This window comes from Acipenser ruthenus, chromosome 5 (assembly GCF_902713425.1).
Source record: "Acipenser ruthenus chromosome 5, fAciRut3.2 maternal haplotype, whole genome shotgun sequence".
NCBI lineage: Eukaryota > Metazoa > Chordata > Actinopteri > Acipenseriformes > Acipenseridae > Acipenser > Acipenser ruthenus.
Window position 1 is genome coordinate 32,424,793 of NC_081193.1, and position 23,604 is coordinate 32,448,396.

A 23,604-nucleotide genomic window follows, 5' to 3' on the forward strand; every position below is an offset into this window, starting at 1 on the left:
AAAAAGTGAATGATGTATTGGGTGAATTGAAATGACCGATGATCATTCCCATTGTTGCCCTGGTATCCGATAGGTTTACAAAATATGTGTTTGTTGTTTGAAACCTGGGGGTTCTTAACAAAAATATTATTATTAGACAAAGTTTATTTAGACAATTTGAATATTACAGCTGATAAACAGCTGGAACCATGAATGAAGTTGACATTGTACCAAGAAATGATGTGCTACATTTTCTGGAATCAAGTTTTTAATTTCTGCAACCATTTTCGTCATACTTTTTCATTTGTCAGTTAAGCTATCACATATTTCTTACATTGCACCATCATATATCTTAGTTTCCCCATCCCTCATTAATACTGTAAAAAGAAACATGTGTATACAATAATTGCCAGAGTATAAATACACCACTTTATGGAGAATGACTGCTTGTTGCACATAGTATATGAGGTGCACAGTATACTAGGGTTATATTTTTTTACACTATACCATGGCATTTTAATAAGGGTCCCTAATAAGTTTTACAATGGTAAATGTGCAATTTTTCCATGATTATACTATGCATTTACCAAACTTTACTATCGTTTGCCATGTTTAATATATGTGAGAGAGCCTCTTGTGGTTTTGGTAGCATGGGTGTACCCTGTCAGCTAAAATGTCTGTACTTTGTGATGGTGAAAGGAACAGGCAGGAAACAGTCTTTTACTTTTCAACGCCACTTGGCGTCTGTTTATTAAACTGTGGTTGTGGCCCTTTCACTAAACGTACATAAGAACATAAGAAATTCAAGAATGACAAAAGGCCTGTGCTTGCTCGCTTTTGTGCCAGTGTGGTCCATTAGCACTCAGGAGAAGAAAAACAAAAACCCTTAACCAGGTTAGTAGGGGAAATTAAACCTCTGGGAATCCGTGGTGAGACGGGCTGCCCTTCCTCCAGACGGCTAGCTAAAGGTCTTATTGTGGTCACAGAGGGTTATACAATATTGTTCATGACAACATCCAGTCTATTCTTGAGGGATCTGATCAACATTGTACGGCAGCCTGTTCCAATGGTTCACCATCCTTTCTGTGAAAAAGCTGCTTCTCCCCTCAGTTCTGAAGATGCCCTTCTTCAGCTCCCACCCCTGGCCCCTGGTTCTGTTCTCTGTGAGCTGTGAAAAATAATTATCAGTAGTTACTTTGTTAAACTCCTTGACAATTTTAAATACCTCTATTAAGTCGCCTCTGACTCTTCTTCTTTTTAGGCTGTATAGATTCAGAAGAAACAGAAAATGAAAACACAAAGCAAAACCTAGCTCCCCTGGAGTCTTAACTAAACTTACAGGGGTAGTGGGGCTCAGACTTACCTCTGTCCATGAGGGGACACCTTAAACCGCCTGGTACAGCATATCAAACAGAATATTTACTGTACTACTGAATAGCATCAGCATTGCCATTGTCTTGATGTTTTCAATTGATTTATGTAAGGCTTGATTTGTGTTTATATAAAGCAGGGATTTTTGTATGATGCTGATTTCTCTTCAGTTGAGATTTGTTTATAATTCCCTGATTAGATTCCACATGACCAGAACACATTCAATCTTTGACACGAGGAACTGATTAAAGGCTTTTGACAAGCTCTTATGTCCTAATCTTTTTTTGAAAAAAAGCAAATCTGTTAGTACTTCAAGAACACATGTGCACAATTGTAATTACTGCATAAGTGACACAATTCTAAAATGCCTTACCACTTATTTAGGAGTCAGACAGCTAGATTTTGCAGCCAGTTCCTCCAGGCTGAAGTCTCAGACTGACCAACAAGATCAACTAATATTACTGATATTTTTAAGTTTTAAAGTTAGCTTCATCGCTTTATTTAAAAAGCATATCAAGAGACACTATACTTCAAAATGCTAAAAATTCTGGTGTGGATAGTTTTGGATTAATTTATGCTACTATTATAGCTGAACTAACACATCATTGGATGACAGCTCATCACCACATCCAAAACACCCAGGTATATGCTATAAAATACACAGCTTGTGTTGTGCAATGTCTGGAGGGGGGGGAACTAGATGAAATTATAACCTTGTGCCCCCCCCCCCCCAGTTTGTTCTTCTCCCATCTTTAATAAACATGAATTTACACACTACAAGTTGGAGAGCATTTTAGTTCGTTTTGGTCAACTTTGTATTTCTGCTATGATGTGTGTGTCTGCTTCAATAGTTATCCATGTATTTTCCATTTGCAATGCCCAGAATGTCCACACCTGAGTAACCCCCTTCTATGGTCCCATTCAACGTAGATAACCGCCATAATCCTTTGAGAAGGATTAGATGTGCAAGTTCCGTGACGTGTGGAAAGATGCAGTAATGAACAAGTTTAATGCTGTATTATTGAATTGTATTTTGTCACACTTGTACTTACTTGAACCAAAGTCATTGTATTTATCTTGCTCTTAATTGTATTATTACTTGTACTGTGATACTTGAAATGTATTTGCTTACGATTGTAAGTCGCTCTATATATATGGGGTTCTGTGCTATCATAAACAGACCACCCCCTCCGACAGAAAACATGGCACCCACCCCCACCCCACCCATGGTGCAGTTCCTGGCGCCGGGCCTGCATCACACATAGGTATCACACATAGGTATTTTAAACCATTCTTTTCAGTCTCAAATAGCTATGGGCTTGTTGAATAGAATCCAAACAGCCAAAAGTGGCATGCAGTCAAATATGTACTTACTTTTTAATAAGGAATAAAATATTGTTGACAATTAACTAACAATTAATTAATTAATATTGGAGTCATGGATTGCCTGTAATATTGGTTAGCCATGGTAGTAGAAACTGAACTCCTGCTTGTGATCTAACACCTTACTCTCCTCAAAACACAACCCACCACATGGGTCGTGGCATTTTCTCTGAGTCATGACCAGCATTTGACTCTGCAACCGACAAAACCACTTGTATTAGAGGGATTCTAGCTAATGACCTAATTCCTTATTTTTTACCAATTGGTGCTAAACTGTTTTGAAAGTTTAGCTCCAGAGACCTTACTGGTGCTAAATTAACAAACCCGCCCTAATCAAGCACCCTTCTCCCCGTTCTTCAGTTAGTTTTTAGTGTTTTATGGATGAGTGTGGGTAGGTCATGTGAGTCATCCAGACCCAATAAGAAACTATCATCATCTATGGTTGCTAAGGAATACAATTTTTTTTAAATAAAATTAAACAAGTACACTGGCGCACCAGTTTAATGTTGCTGGCGCTATACGAGGCACCCTAGCGCTAAATTTGCACCCCTGTTAAGGCAATCAGGACATACACAAGAAAGCACACATTTCTCATAGACTGCTTGCCTGTATCCCCTTTGGAGGTTAGTGTAGAAGTGTTAGACACACTACATAATTCAATTCTAATAGAAATACTTCACAACTGCAGTAAGCCTGTTGTCTGGCCAAGTGGCTCTTTAATTGACATACTTTTAAACAGGCAATGCAGAAACCAGCTGTTTGTCATCAGTACATGTCTGAGTGGGTAAGTGTTATAGTACAATACTCACTAAATTACATCATGTATTGGCCAGTTACTTTGAATGGTAGTTAATATTAACAGGGAGAGGAAGAAACCAATAGCTTGTTGCGAGTCATATTGATGTCCTAGTTCATAGGGGGAGGATGACAAATGTCATCATTGTTTAAAATATAACATTAGCAAAAGAAATAGCCAGTACAGGGGTGTATTAATACATCATGTGTAGGGTTTCCGTTATTGTGTATGTGATCTTGTGCTGTTTGGGAAAGTGAATTGACTATTGTAGTACGAGGCACCTTGCACACGTATTAAAGTATTTACAAGTATTAACTTATTATAAATACCCCAGAGTAATTTTCTAATACACAGAATAAGATGTACTGGAATTTTGACAAATCTGTAACTGTGATTGGTTGATTTCTTATGATTTATAATAAGGGAAGAAATGCCATTTGAACCCTGTTGCACTGCGAAGGTATACAAGCACAATGATAAAGGCAATTGACAAAACCCTTCTCTTTGTCAACAAGTTGTTTGCAAACCATGTCAACAGCTTTAAAATGTATTTTTAAACGATTACTCCTCACCTTCAATAGAGACTGATTAATGATATATTTTTGGAAAACTCATTGTAAAATATTATCTTTCTACTTTAATGGGTGTCGTGTATGAAAGTTGCTTAATTTACGTGTTATTTAGCTAGTTTCCAAAGACAGCGCTAAGGAATGCATCAACGTGTCACACTAGCCTTCCTTTAAACTCTATTTATATGTTAATGCTATAATTCAAGAGCTGCAAAAGCCTATTGACTTTGTATGAGGAGAGAGATACCAGACCCACTTTCTCAGCTGTGATGCTATAGCAACATAGTATGAATCCTTGGGCAGTGAACAAGCTGCCTCAAAAGCTTTTTTTGCATTTGTTTGACAATTAAAATCTCCCCTCAGACATTTTTTCCTTAGAATCATTTTTTAAATACAAACAACATTAAACAGTTATTTATGAACAGCATATTCCATTGTTTAACAATTGGTAATAATCCAGAAGACATTTATCTTGTTATATCATTTTAAAACATCTGTTACACTTCATAAATGAGTTTCCTGAACACTGAGCCAGATGTGTCATTACTCCAGCATATAATTTGCATCAAACTCATAAGCAATTACTCACTGTAAAACCAGGAATGGATTAAACTGAGAGGCAATGTGAGTCCATCACTGAAAATGAGTCAACAACTTTCTCTCAAACACAGTACTGTACACTATTAAAAAGATAACAGGCATACAGCACTGTACTTTATCAATTGTATTTCAATCTGTTACTAAAAGGGAGTAGGTGATGCTTTGTAGTACTGCTACTATATAAAACAGAACTTTACAGTATGAATGTGAAGTAAAGTGGCATTGAAATGCTTGCAAGTCAAGCTTTAGACTGTAAATCCAAGGAATTGAACTAAGTGAGCACGCCATTGGGCTAGCTACATTAGAACATTTAGTCCTGACAAACAAAATGGTGCACAGAAGATGATTAAATGTTAAAACATTCTATCCCCATTGCCTGCATTTTTTAAATATTTTTCTGTGAAGTGCCCTCTTTTTTTTCTTTAAAATTAAAATTTATCATGTTGAACAATAACGCATATGGCCTGCTTCTGCGCAAGGTTTTTATTCTTGTGCAACTGCACACAACTCCTAACAAAAGCAGTCTACTGCAGCTGTCACAAGGGCAACGTGCTTTTAAAAGCGAGAAATTGAAAAATGCTTTAAACAAAAAACTGGGATAGAATGTTTGCATGCAAGAGCCATCTTTACTTTTAAATAAAGCTTGCTCTTTGTCAAAGTTATGTAGACTATGGAAAATGAATAATTACCTATAGTATGTTAAATATGAGTTGGACCATAATGGTAAGACTTTAATAGTCTAGATGTTTTAGATGCATATATAGAGACATGAAAAAGTAGGTCAGATTTGGTTAGGTATATTTTAAACTTTAAAAAACATTTGTTTTTCTTAGTTCACAACAGGCTCTTTAAAACAAGAGCAAGATCAAGACAAAAAAAAAAACAAATTGCAATGAGAAGCTGTTAGATTATTGCTATGAATAGTATCTTGCTAGTTCATACTGTTAAAATAATTGCATTCCTGTATGAAATTCATTTAAAAAAGGGTCTTCATTGTCCAAATTGGTAACCCTGGTAACCACCATGCTAAAAATGGTACATTGTGGGCAGGGTCTATGCCTTGAGGATAGAAACAATGCATTCATAGTCAGACAATCCCCAGTGTGATTTGTCTGTTAAAATATACATACAGTATTATGCTCACTGTACCGATAAACAGTAAAGACTGCCATATTTAAACATGAGTTATTACATTACTACTGTTATCCATTTACTTAACATAAAACCAACCTCTGTATCTTCTGTCAGTTTTTGTAATGAAGATAATAGAAAAGGCATGACTGCAAAAGTGTACTGTACTATATTGAGCATGTTAAACAGTGCAGTGTTCAGGTCAGTACCCTTCACTGCAATTAAAAATACCACGAAAGTAAATGATGATTTTGTACAGCATGTGTAAGGTTATTTTCCAAAAATATATTCTTTTTATAAATAATTAATAGACCAAAGCCACAGTAGTTCATCCAGAACTCCACTGCTCACCTGGTGTTCTCTCTGCCTCGCTTCTCCCACGGTACTCCACTGCTCCGCTCACTCCACTGGCTCCCGATCACCGCTCGCATCCATTTCTTGTACTCACCTACCGATACCTTGACCAGACTGCACCACAGTGGTGGAACAACTTTCCTAACGGATGTCAGGACTGCCCAGTCCCTGATCACCTTCCAACGCCTCCGAGATACACCTATTCAAAAAACACTTTTGGTCTATATAGCATTCTGCCTTTAATGCACTTTAACTTGCACTTATCCGCTCCCTATTTTACTGTATTTGATCCTGCACTTAACCCAATCTGTAGTATTTTGTATTTCACTTGCACTCTTATCTAACTCTGATGTAACTATCAACACTTATCTGCTCTTGAACTGCCCCGATATCAAATCGTACTGTGTTTTGTATTTGCTCTTATTAGGACTGAAGTCACTGTATTTTGTATCTTGCTCTTAATTGTACTGTAATTCTTGATATGTATTTTTGTATACAACTGTAAGTCGCCCTGGGTAAGGGCATCTGCTAAGAAATAAATAAAAATAATAATTTCACTGACACCAGACAGACATATCAATCACTGATTTGAGGTTTTCAAAACCTGGCCCAATTTCATTTGGGTAGTCATGCAACATAACCCTGGAAAACAATGTTTTTGCTTGAGTGACTGGAAAGGCTGTTCTACTGTATTTTCAAATGGATAACTTTACAGGACGCAGTGGTTAAATTGGCCATGTGTAACCAAAATGCACGAGGAGGTGGGTCTCTCCAGCAGAATGGAAACAGCACAATAAATGTAAAGCACTATCGTGACAGAGATCGAATGATTCTTGGTGTTAGATCTCCCTCTCGACCTGTGAGGGCACGGTGTAAGAGGAAGAGTACCCTTAAATAAATGGCACGACAATTTATTCCGTAGGGTAGGTGGAAGTCGGTCATTTAGGAGAGGAACGGAGCTACGGTATCCAAACTCAATGACCCCGACGGTAAACGGTGTGACATCCGAGGATTGGAGGAGCGGATGCGCTCGTTAACTTAGGGGTCATGAGCGACGATATAAATAGGGGGCTAGCGTACGTGATCTGTTCCTTTTGTGAATGGTTAGAAAGAACCAAAAGGAAACCCTGCAATTTGTGAGAACCGCGAGTGTTGTATTTGTTAGACTGTCTTGTAACATTGTTCTGTTTGTGTCATTAAGACACACTATCCGGAGCTGCAGCCGCAGGCCAGCAACAAATCCGGACACCAGCACTTCCCTGTTTCACAACGTACTGTCTTTTCACCACAAGCACTTAAATCACGCACCATAGGAACTGTGTCTGTGTTTTGTGTGGGTGATAAAACTGGACTTTTTGGTTGCGGGTCAAACCCGTGGGAGTTTACAAAAACTGAAGTGATACACGCTGCTGTAATCACTTCCAACATTATTATTTACAGGTATTTGCATTTAAGGCTCTGGACATTGTAATTTATCAATAAACACCCTTGCACCTGTTAGTAAGTGTCTGTGTGATTCAAACCTGCACTGCACTCACCTGTATCCACTCACCACTTTGCCACACGTGGTGTTAGAAGTGGGATGGACTACGCAGTACTGTCGGCACTGCTGGAGCAGCTGGACAGCAGACGCGAGGCTGAGGAGAGACGGAGCGAGGAGAGGTACACCGCGCTGATCGAGAGGGTCGGGCTGACGATACCACCCACAGTATCAGCGGGACCTACCATGACAGCCCCAAAGGCGAGGACGCAGAAAATTATGGTGGAGGATGACCCAGAGGCATACTTGGTGGCGTTTGATTGGCTGGCAACCTTCTGTCTCCATCTCCTGTCAATGAAGCACTGAACACACATCCGCGTCATCCAGATTATTCAATCAGTCAGTCATTGCAAGTACTCCTTACATCACGGGCAGCAAGACCCCTGTTACAGTGCCACAGCATGTTTAGCCTTTATGATATTAGGACAAGAACACCTCTATAGGATATCATGACAAACTGTGCACTGGCATAGGGGTCAGGGCTGGTAGGTGACGCAATCTAAAAAATGAACACATAAGCCTAATATCTGCTCCTGCAAGGGAGCCCGGGTTTTTTGTACAGCGGTATCGGCGCTATGCTTCAGAGCAGGAGCTCCTGGGTTCGCATCCCACTGCCTGCGAGTAGCCCCTGCCTGCGGGAACCGCGGTTTGTCAAAATAAACATGTTCCAATAGTGCATAGCGAACGACTTCCACAAAAGCTAGCTTGTGTAGAGCCCTGCTGAAAAGGTCATTTTGACAGACTTTATAAATAAATAAAGGTATTGTTCTACATAAACATCACTCACATAATGGATCAAACAGTTCTTTAAAACCAAGATATTGCCTTTCAGCAATGCTCCCCTTTCAAACTCTGTGCAATAGTTATTTAAAATCACACCTTTAAAACCATAACCTATATGTGTGTGGTATTACATGACACTCTTTATAAAGTATCTAAATATATACTGTAATATAATCTATACACACAAAAAAAGAAAATAAACAAATCTGCACTACAGAAATTCCGGAATCTGCCACCACACCATGCTGGCTACCCAGCAGCCACAAAGAACACCACTGTGAGTGCAGATGTGGAACTCAGAGTTAGCCTGCATTCCAATTCCCATAAGCAGCCCTCTCTGCTCCCTGGGCTGTGCATGTGTTTTTGTAAGCTACTTTAGAATGTTTATGCAATACGTTCAAAAAAAAAAAAAAAAAAAAAAAAAAAAACCCTTGACAGAGGCGGTTTAAACAGGTTTAAAAAGAAAAGGATGGAAAAACAATTTATTTAAAAAAAAAAAAAAAATTGGGGGGGGGGGGGGGGACGAGACACATACCTGTTCTTAAATATTTACTGGACAGCCTAACTGCAACTTTAAAAATATATATTCTCTTTACCAATGAGATTAAAGTCTTCTCCACTAACTTAGTTAAAAAAAAAAAACCTGTAGATTTGCAAACACATTCACTGATATCTCTGTTAAGTTTGCTTTACTTGTCTCTCCAGTCTGTTGTACTGTCTGTCTATCACATCCCTTGAGCCACCCTTACCAAATGCTCTTCAATGGCAATGCACTACAATGACAAATCCATAGTGTACTAGTGGCATTGGTAGCACAGTATACGAGTATCACAACAGGAATCCTCTACAGTACATACATACCAGCAAAGAGAGATAGGCTTGCATACCACTGATGGAAGATGCCACTGATGGAAGATCGACATGAATGTAGGAGTTACCTCTTTAGTCCAGTGTCTGCTTAATTGTTGGTAATGGTTTTCCTGTCCATCAAATTATGATTTTTGCAATGTGCAATTAGGGTACCCTTTCTGAAACATTGCTTAGCACATTCTTTTTTATATGAGGCAGTGTTCTGAAGCTTTACCTGGATACGGAGAGGGCTAAAAGTTCTCATTTCTTCTTTAACATGGTCTGCAACTAGCTTAAGCACTAGCCTATTTTATTTTATTTTGGTGTAAATATCTTGCTCAAACTATATTGAGGTGGCGGAGGGCTACTATTTTTGTCTTACTAAATTTATCACAAAGACCTTAATCAATGGACTACCCTAGGACTGAGGTTTCTGAGGCAATCCTGGTGCAATCAAATATAATTTTACAGAAACAAAGAATCATTTTACTATGACAGCACAAATATGGTAGTATTTTTTAATTTTTTATTACTGTTTGAGTTGTGGCCTAAACCACAGCCATCTTTTATGGAGGTTACTGGAAAGACCCACCTTTCCAAATATGATAGTCTGTGCGCAAACTGATCATTAGAGCAAGCCATAATTAAAGGCTGTTTTTAGTGAGCAGGGAAACAATGGCAATAAAAAAAAAAGCACCTCAGTCTCAAAAAAAAGATATTTTGGAGATATTAAAAGCTGTATTAAAAGTCCTCAGGATATATACTCGTAAATATTTTGTCTCCATCATATTTATTTTACGGTAGTCTATGCATGAATAACACATAATGAACAATTAGTACAACAGAAAAGTCAGTAACTTGACGTTTTAATCCTCCTCCAGGTAGCGAAATTTTGTAGAATTGTACTGAATTATGGTGGATTTAGTTTGTAGCTATTTATAGTCCTCTTTCCTTTAATAGAATATAAGTAGACAGGATGATGATCATTATTTACAATATCATCCTTGTTCTAGTAGTATCTGGGCTAGGGCTGTGGAGATACTCTCTTTAAGACATTTGAAGTTGTTGGATATTAAATTAAATAGAGTAGCACAGTCATAATGACTCAACGCAAAACAAAGATCTTCCTCAGTTTAATTAACTGATTTAATTAATAGGCTTGTTCGGTTTCATTTAATACCTGCCGTCAACACAAACGTCTTAAAGGTCTTAAATGGTACATATCAAACATATAGTCAATGGGTTTAACCAATCAATTTCTGTTTGTACTTGAAACTATACCTGACTACTCTCAATTGCTTATATCAATGAGCAAAAGCATGTATTCATTATCTATAAATGAACTCCTCTAGTGTACAGAGCAGTAAAAAAAGACTTTTGTATTACATTGAATAATACCCACACACCCTATTCCCTAGTTTGGGAGACTTTCTTGGAAAAACCCCTTTCACTAAATATATGTCAATGTTTTGGTAGAAAAGATCATATTGTAAAAGGTAAAGCATCAACTTGTTTATTTTAAGCATGGAATCATTGTATTTCACAAACCAAATTACAATATTGTTAGGGATAGTTGCATTTAATCATTGTTTGTTAATATTGGCAGAATAAAGCTGAAAACTATAGCTGGAACATTTTACAACATACCTGTACTGTATTATCAGCAGTTAAGAGCTATTTACATAGTTATTGTGCGTCACTAGCATAGTCAGGTCAGATATTTAAGATTTTTGCAGTGAGGTGAGGAATGTGAACAACCAAGCAATATTCTTTGTTATTCCCAATGTGATTTCATCTAGGGGATTACAATGCTACTAGGAGCGATACATTTATTAACCTCCTACTACATGCTAAAAGTTGCAACAGGAATGGCCACAGTATATCCCCCCCCCAGAAACATCAGCTTTGTACAGCTGCACAATGACAAAGAGCCAGAACAAATCGTGAGTCACTCGACAGCGTTGGCTGTAAAAACTGTAAATTAGTTAATTGCTTATGTACAGAATAAAAAATGACCCAGTCCTCAGTACAGCATTGAATGCTTTAAGAACTCTGTTTAAGCAATAATACCCAAAAGGCCAAAGCCAAACCGATTTATAATCTTTGGAAAATCCTAATGTGGACGGTTAATATCCCATTATGTCAACATGGTTCTCACTTGCATCTTCTTCCCATGATATCTTTTTGGACAAGTACTATAGTCCAGTTTGGAGCGCTATCTGAGCTACCTTGAAGCTTCTTTGGTGAGGTAGGTACAGTAGGTGTTTACTTTAAAATTATTATTATTTATTTCTTAGCAGCAAAATGTCTCTCCCACAAGCAGATTCCCCCTTTAAAAAACACACTAAGCTATATCCAATATATCATTATCATCATTTATTTCTTAACAGACGCCCTTATCTAGGCTGACTTACAATTGTTACATGATATCACATTATTTTTACATACAATTACCCATTTATACAGTTGGGTTTTTATTGGAGCAATCTAGGTAAAGTACCTTGCTCAAGCGTACACCAGCAGTGTCCCCCTACCTGGGATTGACCCCACAACCCTCCGGTCAAGCCACTACTCCACACTGCTGACACATGGAAACCAAGTCATGAATGACTAATTATTAATTAGTCATTTAGCAGACGCTTTTATTCAAAGTGACTAACAGGGACTAGGGGATGAACTACGCATCACAACTGCTGCTGCAGAGTCACTTACAAAAGGACCTTGGTTTTATGTTTGATCCAAGTCACCAAGTCACACATATACACTGATCTAATATTAACCACAATAACGAGACCTTTGAGGTACACCCCCTTGATCCCCCCTCAAAAAACCTGTATGTAAATTAACTTTCTAAGGATAACATTTGCAATCATAGGCAGCTGAAAGAAATACCGTAACTAAAGAAATGCATTTGTGATTTTACTATTCTTGCATTGCGTTCATTTGTATCAGTGTTTTTCAATGTCTAGGTATTAATTTCTTGACAAGAGATTTATTGTACATTAAGGATAAAATATATTAAATATTTGAAAGAATGAGTTTATTAAATTACAGTAAATAAGTTGTATAAATCCTAGTGTTCTAGGATTTCAGTTTTTGTCAGTTTGTATAAATATTTATACAAACAAGCTGCTCGTAAATAAAGTGATACTGCCAGTAAACCAGCAAGGTGAGATGTATCTCCTCCATGTTTATTACTTATTCTACACATTTCCTATTCACATGGCTTACCACAGTGCCCCTTTTCATTGCTTATATGGAATTCTTCTCACACAAATTTGGTACAAAATGAACTTCAGACTTGCTCCAAAGTAAAGTTTACATTCCTCAGAGGCTTAGGTGAGTGTGATGGAATGCAACATATTCAATGTTTTCCACTGAATATGTTACTGGATTTGTAACATAGATAGATTCCTGGGGTAAAGACAGAATGTCCTGAACTCTATGGCTCTTATGTAAAATTGATTTTTCTTTTGTATCATTGATATTTCTTTTGTATCTTGACTTTTCGTAGGTTTTTGTGACTTAGTAGACCTACCCGTGAAACAAATCATTGCAGTTCTTTAATTAAACACAAACTGAAATCTTTTCAGTAATTAATTATGTAGTGTATAGACAACTGAAATACGACTAAAGTATTTACTTGTGTAGCCTACTGTATGTACTGTACTTTTACACAACTAAAATACATAGACTCAAACAAAAATTCTGTACGATATTCTTAAATTAAAGCACTGAAAGCATAGGGAAGCATGGTTAGGGTACAGACAAGTACACACATGGTAAACTGGAGAATTACAGTGCAAATTTACCATGGTAAACTTCTATATGTAGAAACAAGCTTAGTTTTATTTATGCTTTCTGTTTTTGGGGACCCTTTCTTTTAGATCTATGTTTTGGTTTGTTTTCGCTGTGCTCAGGGTCTGTGCTACGTTTAACACAGCACACTCAGTTTGTCTTTTGTTTATTTTCTGCTGCTTTCTTTTTTGTAATCCCCCTAAGGTCATGCCATTTTTGTTGCTTACAGTGTCCCACTGAGTTTATTTTGTTAGTTATTTCTTTCCATCTTTGTTTTCTCAATGGTTTTTTTAAGTGTTAAATAATATATATATATATATATATAATATATATATATATATATATATATATATATATATATATTTTCTATTTCACTAACTAACAGGTCAATTTCATCTTTGTGGAAATTTATTTTCCTTTTTGGCAGGTGCCATAGTTGCGTCAGGATCGGAGTCTGTAGGAGCCAGAGCTCCATCCTATATTTCCCTACTACTTCTTTCTGTTCACTATACCACTCATTTATATTTGCCAGAAGGAAGTTATAAATCTTTAAACTTGCAGTGATATTACAGTAGTTGTTCATGAAAAAGAGCTGTTTAGTACATTGCACGCAAAAATTCTACGAAGGCTATGAATTCACGGTATTTACGAACACGTAAGTAATATTAGTACATAAAGCCCTATAACTGTAGCTTATGTTTCCTTGTCTCGGAAACTGTAAATAATATTGCAAAAGAGACATTTCATGTGATCCTTTGATACTAAATATATAGCCAGCTAAATACACAGAGCTGGCCTGACTTGTTTTGAATATCTATATTCAATTTGAATATAGGAGGCTGTGTGGTCCAGTGGTTAAAGAAAAGGGCTTGTAACCAGGAGGTCTCCGGTTCAAATCCCACCTCAGCCACCGACTCATTGTGTGACCCTGAGCAAGTCACTTAACCTCCTTGTGCCCCGTCTTTCGGGTGAGACGTAATTGTAAGTGACTGCAGCTGATGCATAATTCACACACCCTAGTCCCTGTAAGTTGCCTTGGATAAAGGCGTCTGCTAAATAAACAAATAATAATAATATCTGTACATTAAAGTTAGATATGAAAAAAAGAAAAACATTGGGGTAGGTTTACTAAAGTGTTGCACCTGTCGCAATAATCGCAAACCAGTTGCAAACGAAGCAGAAGTCTTGGGTGAAATGTACTAGACCATAGGTTCTTAAACTCTTACCTAAGGACCCAAAACGATGTCTCGCTGCCTTCTTGGGACTCATCTCATATTTGACAATGCAAATAATTTACTTAATTAAAATATACTACTGAAAAAATAAAGTAAAAGTTCAAATCCCAGGGAGTGAAAAAACAAAACAATTTGATGAGGCTTTTAATGGGAGCAGTGAGGTTCTTGAAAATTTGCTACCAGCATGTAAATTCTTGGCTCAGTCTTTGATAAGGCCACTCTAAGATCATGCTCTGGCCTCAATTGGTTCCTATACTTGTTCTTCAAGTATGACAAAGTTGAAAATCCAGATTCACACAGAAAGGTGGTTCCAAACTGCAAAAGAGTATTTATAGCTTTTTTAGCCAAACATGAAAATTTTTCCTGCTGCAGATGGGAAATCCAGAACTCAGGGATTGTCTTTACTTCAAAAAGCATTTTGCTGCCGTCATTAGCTTGCATTGATATTAACTCTTCAATCTCAGCCAGACTTAAACCCAAGTCTGAGGATCTAGTGACCTTACCCACTGAAACTTGCTAATGTTTTCCGGGAAATAATTTTGAAAATTTTCCTGCAGCCTTGTCATGTGCTCCAGTATGTCAAGTTTTACATTTTCTATAAGGGAATTCCCATTCACTTCAAGAAAGACGGAAAGTATAGGGAACATGCCATATTTTTCCAGTACCAGTCTAGAATGCCAAAACTTTAGGCGTGCCATAAACCCCTGAATGGAGTCCTGGAGAACCAACTCCACAGTAATGTTGTTGAAGCTGACACCCTGGGATCCTTCAAGAAGCTGCTTGATGAGATTCTGGGATCAATAAGCTACTAACAAGCAAACGAGCAAGATGGGCTGAATGGCCTCCTCTCGTTTGTAACATTTTATGTTGTTCTTATTTTCTTATTTATCCAGTACCCTCCCCCTGGATAACCATCTGACCTCTGTATGGAACAGCAAATGTTCATGGGTAGCCCCCATCTCCTTGCAAAGAGCACTGAACAAACTGGCTTGCGTTGTACGTCTCTTAATCAAGTTTATTATTTTGACAACTGAATATAACACACTGCCCACATTTAATTGCAAAGACTTGGATGCCAGAGCCTCTCTGTGCAAAATACAATGAGTCACTGTTACACCAGGTACAAGCTTTCCAGCATGTGCAATAAAACCTGATTTACAACCCATAATACTCATAGCACCACCTGTACAAATCCCAACACATCACCCCATTCCAAATGCAAGTCCTTCAAGTTTGAATCCACAACCCTGAACATGTCCTCTCCCTTAGTAGTTGTCTCTAAGTGGTCACAAAAAAGAAATTCCTCTTGAATATCTCCATCACTCACAAACACCATTAACTGAGGCAGTCCAGTGACATCTGTTGATTCGTCCAACTGCAGAACAAACTTTTTGTAGTCTCGGATTTTCTCTACAACAGCTTTCAGAATATCTTAAGACATATACAGAATCCATTTTGCTACTGTATCATTAGACAGGGGGATCAAATCCACTTTCTTGGCTTCTTAACCTAAAAGACTTTTACAGATGTCTTTAACACAAGGCTTGATAAGATCCTCTCCTATAGTGTGGGGTTTCTTCTCCTTTGCGATCCTTAGGCTAACTTGGAAAGATGCTTTTAAGGCAACCTGATTTCCTTGGAATGCCTGAAATATCAGTTAAATGTAATAGAGCACAATAAATTTATACCAACACAGCACATGCCATTGTGTCTTGGCAATATTTAATCAATCAATTTTTATTTTATATAGCGCCTTTCATAGTGGACCACCATCACGTCTTTCTGCAATGTTTTTTTTTTTTTTTTATAACTTCTTCATAAAACCCTCCTTCTTTATGTAGAATCAGAGAATTCCAGAGCCAGAGAATTCCGTTTACTATGAGTGTAAATTGTTGACAGAGCGTCTGTCAGTTAAAATGTTTTGATCCCCAAAGGTCAGCCCTTAGTGGATTGGCTAGACTTATTTACCTTCTCTGACTCAGTCTGCAAGGACCGAGAACTGACGTTGGGAATGCTTCTTGCCACTCTTTCTATAAAACAGACAGTTAAAAGATCTGTGTGATAAGAAATATATTCCTTCACCTGACGTGTTCAGCTTTCAAAACATTAATCCAACTCGAGAAAGGATTCAGGCCGAACTGTAATGATTCACAATTATTTTTCCTGACATAACACCTATTATTACACAAGGGTGCTAGGGTGAGAGATATCCTTCTTCAATCTCCAATCCAAAAGCACAGACTTTAAGATGACATGAACAACAGAAAGTCATAGGCACTGTATTTTAGATTTTTTTGTACTTGGTAAACTTTCAATTTTGTTGTTAGATATTAATTCTGCAGGAAAATAAAACTGCAGACATTTTAAATGCAGTTTCAGTGGGTCTTATATGTTTAGTATTTGTATTAATAATGGCTTATACAAATATAAATCAAGTAAACATAAGCATATCAAACAATGTATGGGTTAAGTACTTGTAACTTAATATATCAAATGTGTGTCAGTAAATTCTTTAGGAACTGTCAAACAAAAAAATAATCACATTACATGAGACTTTATTGGGCCACATTTTCAAAGCCTTAACTCCATTCTTTAATTAACTCTTACTTTTTTGAAGGACACCAAACATTTAATATCTGTCTGTTTATGAGAATTATGACGACGATGTAGCTGCAGAATATGACGAATCTGTGGAAGACTGCAAATTCTGCGGGAGCCTGCAAATTCCATTATCTGCAGATTTGGACTGCCTCTAGTTATAACTTGGGCTTCTATTTTTTGGTTTTTATTAATTTCACTTTTTGGTGCTTAATTTAGCTATTTTCAATTTTTATGTAAATTGTTTTTTTGGAAGGGTCTTTCGCTTTTTGCATACTGTATGAAATTACTGTTTGTTTACTTTCCAAAATTCTTGATTTTTTTCTATCACAATAGTAGTAACTCAACACACTTCATGTACCTTCTTTCCTTTGTCTTCCACAACGAAATCCTTATGATCATGGCCATATTCTTCTGGGGTTTCTGTGTGTCTAGGCATTTCTTTACATTTTGCAGTTCTGTTTAAATCTCGTCAGAATGAACAATCCTCCGCTCCAGTAATTGTAATCTTATTTTAAATCTTGCATGCGTGTTACAATCCTCCAATAGAAATGTGGGACTGTGGTGCCACGCAGTAGTTGGGGTGGGTTTAAAGTATTCAGAATGAATCAATGCGAGATAAGTCAGGATGGAGGGACTGCCATTGTTTTTCTTTGTAGGTTACTGTATTTTATTAATTTTTTTTCACGGGCAAAGGGGTCAAGTCAATGAATTGAGTAACCATTTCCAGTGTTTTTTGGATATGCACGGATTTAATTTTTTTTGTGTTTTATCAGTTAAAAATCAGAAGCCCTAGTTCTAACTTATTCTCTTACAGACACCATGTGTGCAGTTTTGAAAGAACTATAAACACGTATTTTCTTTTTTTTTTGGTATCTACTAGGTTACATTTTCAGTTTGTATAGCCAAATGTTACAGGTAGTCTGTTTCACTTCCTATGGCAGGTCATTTCAGCCCAACAGTGTTATTGGGGTCAAAGTACAGCACTTGCAGATAGGTCTCTCATAACTATTTGAAGATCCTTATATGGGATTAAATGTAAATTGATTACTATTATTTTGATACCAAGCACTCAGGGGTGCCAGAGACAGGGTGTGTGTGTGTGTGTGTGGGGGGGGGGGGGGGGGGGGGGCTCACTTCTTGACCAAACAAATATGTACACAGCGAGAAAAAAAGGCACTTATATGAAAAGCACACAATGTTTTGTTGCGGTCATAAGCGCCAGAAAGAACCAGTGCGAAAATCTAAATTGCAGCGCCACCGAAAAAGAAGAACAGAAGCCAACAGGAGCCACCCCACAGCAAAGCGAAAAAAATGACAACTTTAATCGCAGTGGCTTTGATAAGCATACACAGACAGAATAGACGTAGGCTGGAAAAATTATGGACATGCTTACAGCAAAAAATGGGTGAACAACTCAGTTTGGCACAAAGCCTTTAACAGTGGGTGAATCTGCTTTGAGAGACTTGTTGGTTGTTTGGCAAATTTCAGAAAAAAAAAAGACTGATAATGCAATGCACCTCAACTTTTACAGTTGCTTGAGGAACTCACAAACATGAATACACAACCTGCTCACACAATTCAGTGGAAAATACAGCTAAGCGACAAGGGTTCCTTTCGTATTTCACCTATTCTGAGTGTGCCATTTATGGTATGCTGATAACCTATACTGTAAACTGGGCAGAGGCACATTTTGTGGACATCACAAAGATATTTTAATTACACCTTGAAACCATAGCCATCAGCTGTGGTTGTATAAGGCCCCCAGCTGAAACATCCTAATTGGGAGTTATTTCCGTTGTTAATGAAAGATGAGATTAAAGTGCCTCAACATAACACTCCTCACAAACACACACATACAAACTACTATAAAGAATACAAAGCTAAGCAAGACCTGTATTTGATCTTAGATGTTTCTGTTACCAAGATTACTTGATGTGAACCCACTGCCCTCTGCTGGTAAACTATTCCACTTTTTTCTTTTTTTGTATTTACTGTAAAAACATCTTTAGCATGGTTTTTATAGCTGAGAAATCCATTGGAAAGATTTAAACATTTAAAAAAAACAAAACAAAAAAAACAAAACACAACAACCGTTATTACACCATCAGGCCAGTTCAGATATTGCTTGATCCCCCCCCCCCCCCCCCCTGTAAATTAAGCATTTCCTTATAGGTTAATTTAGTGACTTTTGTCTGAATGCAAGTTGAGTTGTCTGGAATAAATTGTGGGGAACCCATTCTTTAGGTAACTTATGAATTAAAGCTTTCGGATTTGCGATTTGTGAAGCTTTCCGATTTATCCATCAAATGAGAATCAAGAATGACACATGTATCAGTTCAAAAAAACAACAAATTCTAAAATGGTTTATTTTTTTAAAGATTTACATTAAGGAGAAGGTTGTGGCTGTTTAGAGCTGCTATTCTATATTATTAGGTGCTGTTTCTAATATATTTAGCACATTTATAAGGCTCATGACAGTCAACATCTATTAATAGATAGGGATATCTCATTGGCCCACATGCAAGCAATGCTACTGAAAAAAATGGGTCATAATCTTACAAGATACCTTCAGACATTTTTTGGAGTCTTAGTAAGAAGTAATCTCTAGTTATGCACATGGAAAATATGCATTCATATTCACTTACATTGGACATACAGGCTATGGCACATAATGGTTCAACTCCTACATAAAAAAGCTCACAAAAGAATGTTACTTCAAGCATACATATTGCATTGTTATTTGCAAGTTTTTATGTAGGAGCTATGAACCATTATATGACGTAACCTACTGTACAATGTAAAGTGAATATGAATGCATTTTTCATGTTCATAACTAGATTGCTAACTCGCAAATCAACGAGACATGGCTTAAATTACTCCTTAGCATAACATCTTTCATTGGGTGAAATAGTCGTGTTTTGCGCGAATATCCAATATCAACCTAACTTCACCGGGGTACATTTAACACCAGAGCAAAAGAATTCTGTATGTATGCATCTGAAAATACCAAAGCAAGTCATCGCAATACTTGTTAATCGAAAGACAATCGGAGACATGGTAATGCATACAAACAAATGGCTTACCTTAATGGAACGGGTCAATTTGTTTAACCTGAAAAATGCTTGACACAGTCTAAATGACTTTTATAAACCAGAGTAAAAGTTTTTTTTTTTAAAATAGTAATACGGTAAGAGATTTGTTTGTTTACGTGCAAGTTTTGCACAAAAGGCTGACATACTAAAGCATCAGTTTTGTAAACAGCATATATTTATCAGGTGCCTTTATCCAAGGCAACTTACAGAAACTAGGGTGTGTGAACTATGCATCAGCTGTAGAGTCACTTACAACTACGTCTCACCCGAAAGACGAAGCACAAGGAGATTAACTGACTTGCTCAGGCTCACACAATGAGTCAGTGGCTGAGATGGGATTTGAACCGGGGACCTCCTGGTTACAAGCCCTTTTCTTTAACCACTGGACCACACAGCCTCCATACATACATACATACATATACATACATATATACACATATATATATATATAGTAACACAAATTCACACCACTCGCGGTTCTAGCCCCTTTAAAAACTAACCCAACACACAGAAATTAGAGGTTTAGCGCTTACGCACACTTTCAATAAAACAAACAAAACACTAATTAAACACCTAGCTCCTTCTTGCGCACTTGCATTTTATCCTTTCAATGATTGCCTGGAAGCAGAGCACTCCTTCTCCTTAGCAGCCCTGAACAAACTGACTGCTCCCCTTTTATACCCTGCACCTGGTTCTAATTTAATAATGATCTCCAGGTGCAGGGAATAATTAAGCAATAAAACAATTAATGGAACTGATTAACAATAAAGCAAAATACAATTAAACAATAACAAAACTAACAAATTTTAAATTAAACAATAAAGTAACACAATCAAACAATAAAGCCCAATACAATTAAATTAAACAAATGTGCATTCCGCACATGTTTTTTCTTCAGGGAGGCTTTAACCCCCTCCCTGCTGTCTTACTATATAATATATATATATATATATATATATATATATATATATATATATATATATATATATATATATATATATATATATATATATATATATTCTCTCTTTTTTTTTAAAAAAAGTGTTTGCCTGTACATATTTAACGTTTTTTTTTTTTTTTTAAACTGCTTAAAAAAAGAATACTGTTGAGCTTAAATTGCTTTGTGAAATAAATAGATGGAATCGTTCAATCGGGGATAGTATTCAGCAGGCTTAAAGGTCTTTCCACACTGGATCCGATAACGCATCTGGATTTCTAAACAGAAAATAACGATCATGTTCATTCCCTATTGCACCGGGCACACTGAGACCGTAATTGTCATACGACGGTGATGCATTAATTTTGAAATCGAAACAAGTTTGATTTGATCTGATTTGACGTGCGTTAAAAAATACATTGACCAATGAAAAACGACTGGGAAGTCACGTGGATTCTTGCAGTTCCCCTTAACAAAATGGAAAATCTAACTGTGTGTGTCGCCAAACAGAAAATACTTTATGATAAATCCAACAAAGATTAGAACGACTTTGAAAAAAAGAAAACATGGAAAGACATTGCCGCAGACTTGGGCATGAATTTTAGACTTGGGCACTAAAATGAACACTCATCCACTAAATAATATTACATCAATTAATATTGTTTTCCCCAAACCAACTATTGCTTGGGGTAAAAATTTAGTTTCTAAATTATCCATTGTAATCACCTGTGCTTTCTCTTTATTTTCCACATCACCAAATACCCTGAAGTAGAAACATAAATTGTCAGAAGATAGCAGTGCTCATATAATGTTCACATTCTAAACCACTGCTTTTATTATTATTTCTTAGCAGAAACCTTTATCCAGGGTGACTTACATTTGTTACAAGATATCACATTATTTTTACATACAATTACCCATTTATACAGTTGGGTTTTTACTGGAGCAGTCTTGGTAAAGTACCTTGCTCAAAGGTAAAGCAGCAGTGTCCCCCACCTGGGATTGAATCCACGACCCTCTGGTCAAGAGTCCAGAGCCCTAACCACTACTCCACACTGCTGCCCCCTTTTGTTATATATATATATATATATATATATATATATATATATATATATATATATTGACGCCAAATCATTTTCAAAGGCATGGAAATGTAATATTGTGGAGTACCCTTGCCCTACACCAGTCCTCATGCTTGCATTAGCCCTAATTGTTTGGGACCCCCTGCAAAAGTTGTACTTTGAAGCTTTAATAGCTTGTTCTGGATCGTTTGACTAGATGTTCCATTTGAACCTCACAAGAAAACATGGTTAACAATTATTTGTTTTACAATTAAAGTCTATGTAAAACACTACCAGTGGAATGCGCCCATCTGTCATTTAAGCACAGTTGCGTTCTGCAATGATTCAGCTCAATGCATTCACTTAAACCTGTTGTAAAAGATTAACTGGTAGGAGGCATTTCCTCCACAATCAGGGTTGTCAGTCTGTCACAGGTAGCCTTTAGGACCCTATGGCTGGCTGAATAACAGTGCTGTCTGGAAATGTGAACAAACCCCTTCATTGGCTAAAAATAAGAAGCAGCTTCCTCTGCACACATTTATAAAAAAATTATACAATCTAGATATTATGATACATTTTTATAAACAATATTATCCACAAATTAGTCTTTATAGACTACTGTACTCCAGAAAATAAAGTAGGCTTTCATTATACATATCTTTCACTTTTAAAAGACCTAATAACTATAAACCATAACAAGCTAATCAACAAACCTGGTGCTTGCGTAGGTTTCCGCATATCCAGACTATGTGCATTCAAAATGTTATTTCAGTAAACTTTCACCTTATTAATAAATGTTTATACAGTATGAGGTGTTTGTCTTTGGTTAATTTTGGAAAAGCACAAATGTATTAATCATATGTCACAAAGCAGTAAAATGCAGTTGCAGCTTCGTTAAATGTGATAGTTTGAATTCCCCATAGTTTATATTCCACATTATGACTTGTTGTTAACCTTAATTGACACTGTGAAAGAGACATTGCAGACTCTGTATTTGGACATTCCTGTGGAAATAGGAAAAATGTTAAATAAATTCACATTAACTATTTTCTTTCTACAATTCAGCATTTGTATCAACATAATCTTACCTTTTTATTGAGTCATGGAAGGTCTTACAATAATCATGATACCACGATGAAAAATGTTGTTTCTGTGTTAAGATATAAACCACATTTCCTGCTACAGCATACTGCCACTACACTTGTTGGTTCATTTACAGCTACAGTAATTAGCAGAAGCCTGCACACATGTGCAGACTAATTTCAGGAACTTAAGCATGGTAGATCCTTGTAGTACCAGGACGTCCATGGTGGTAACAGGTCTCTTACATAAACCACTGTCTGAGCTCTCCAGAAGAACAGGGGACCAAGTCATATTTACATAAAACAAGCTAACAGTAAACAAAGCTAACAGTAAAACATGGAGCTTTGTAAAAAAAAAAAGGTCTGAGTTTTGTGGCATGCTTTAATGTAATGGCTACTTCTTTTAAACTATAGTGGTTTCATAAATTACAAAAAGGTGAGCT

The 23,604-nt window shown here is 36.8% G+C and overlaps 1 long non-coding RNA gene across 1 annotated transcript; it reads right to left on the minus strand.

Annotated features, from left to right (window-relative positions):
• Positions 1-697: 697 nt before the first annotated feature.
• Positions 698-23,391, minus strand: LOC131737208 (uncharacterized). The gene is made up of 2 exons (XR_009328793.1): positions 23,168-23,391; positions 698-1,147 (listed from the first exon to the last, which is right to left on the minus strand). It is a non-coding gene; the product is annotated as an uncharacterized LOC131737208 (long non-coding RNA).
• Between the last annotated feature and the right edge of the window lie 213 nt (positions 23,392-23,604).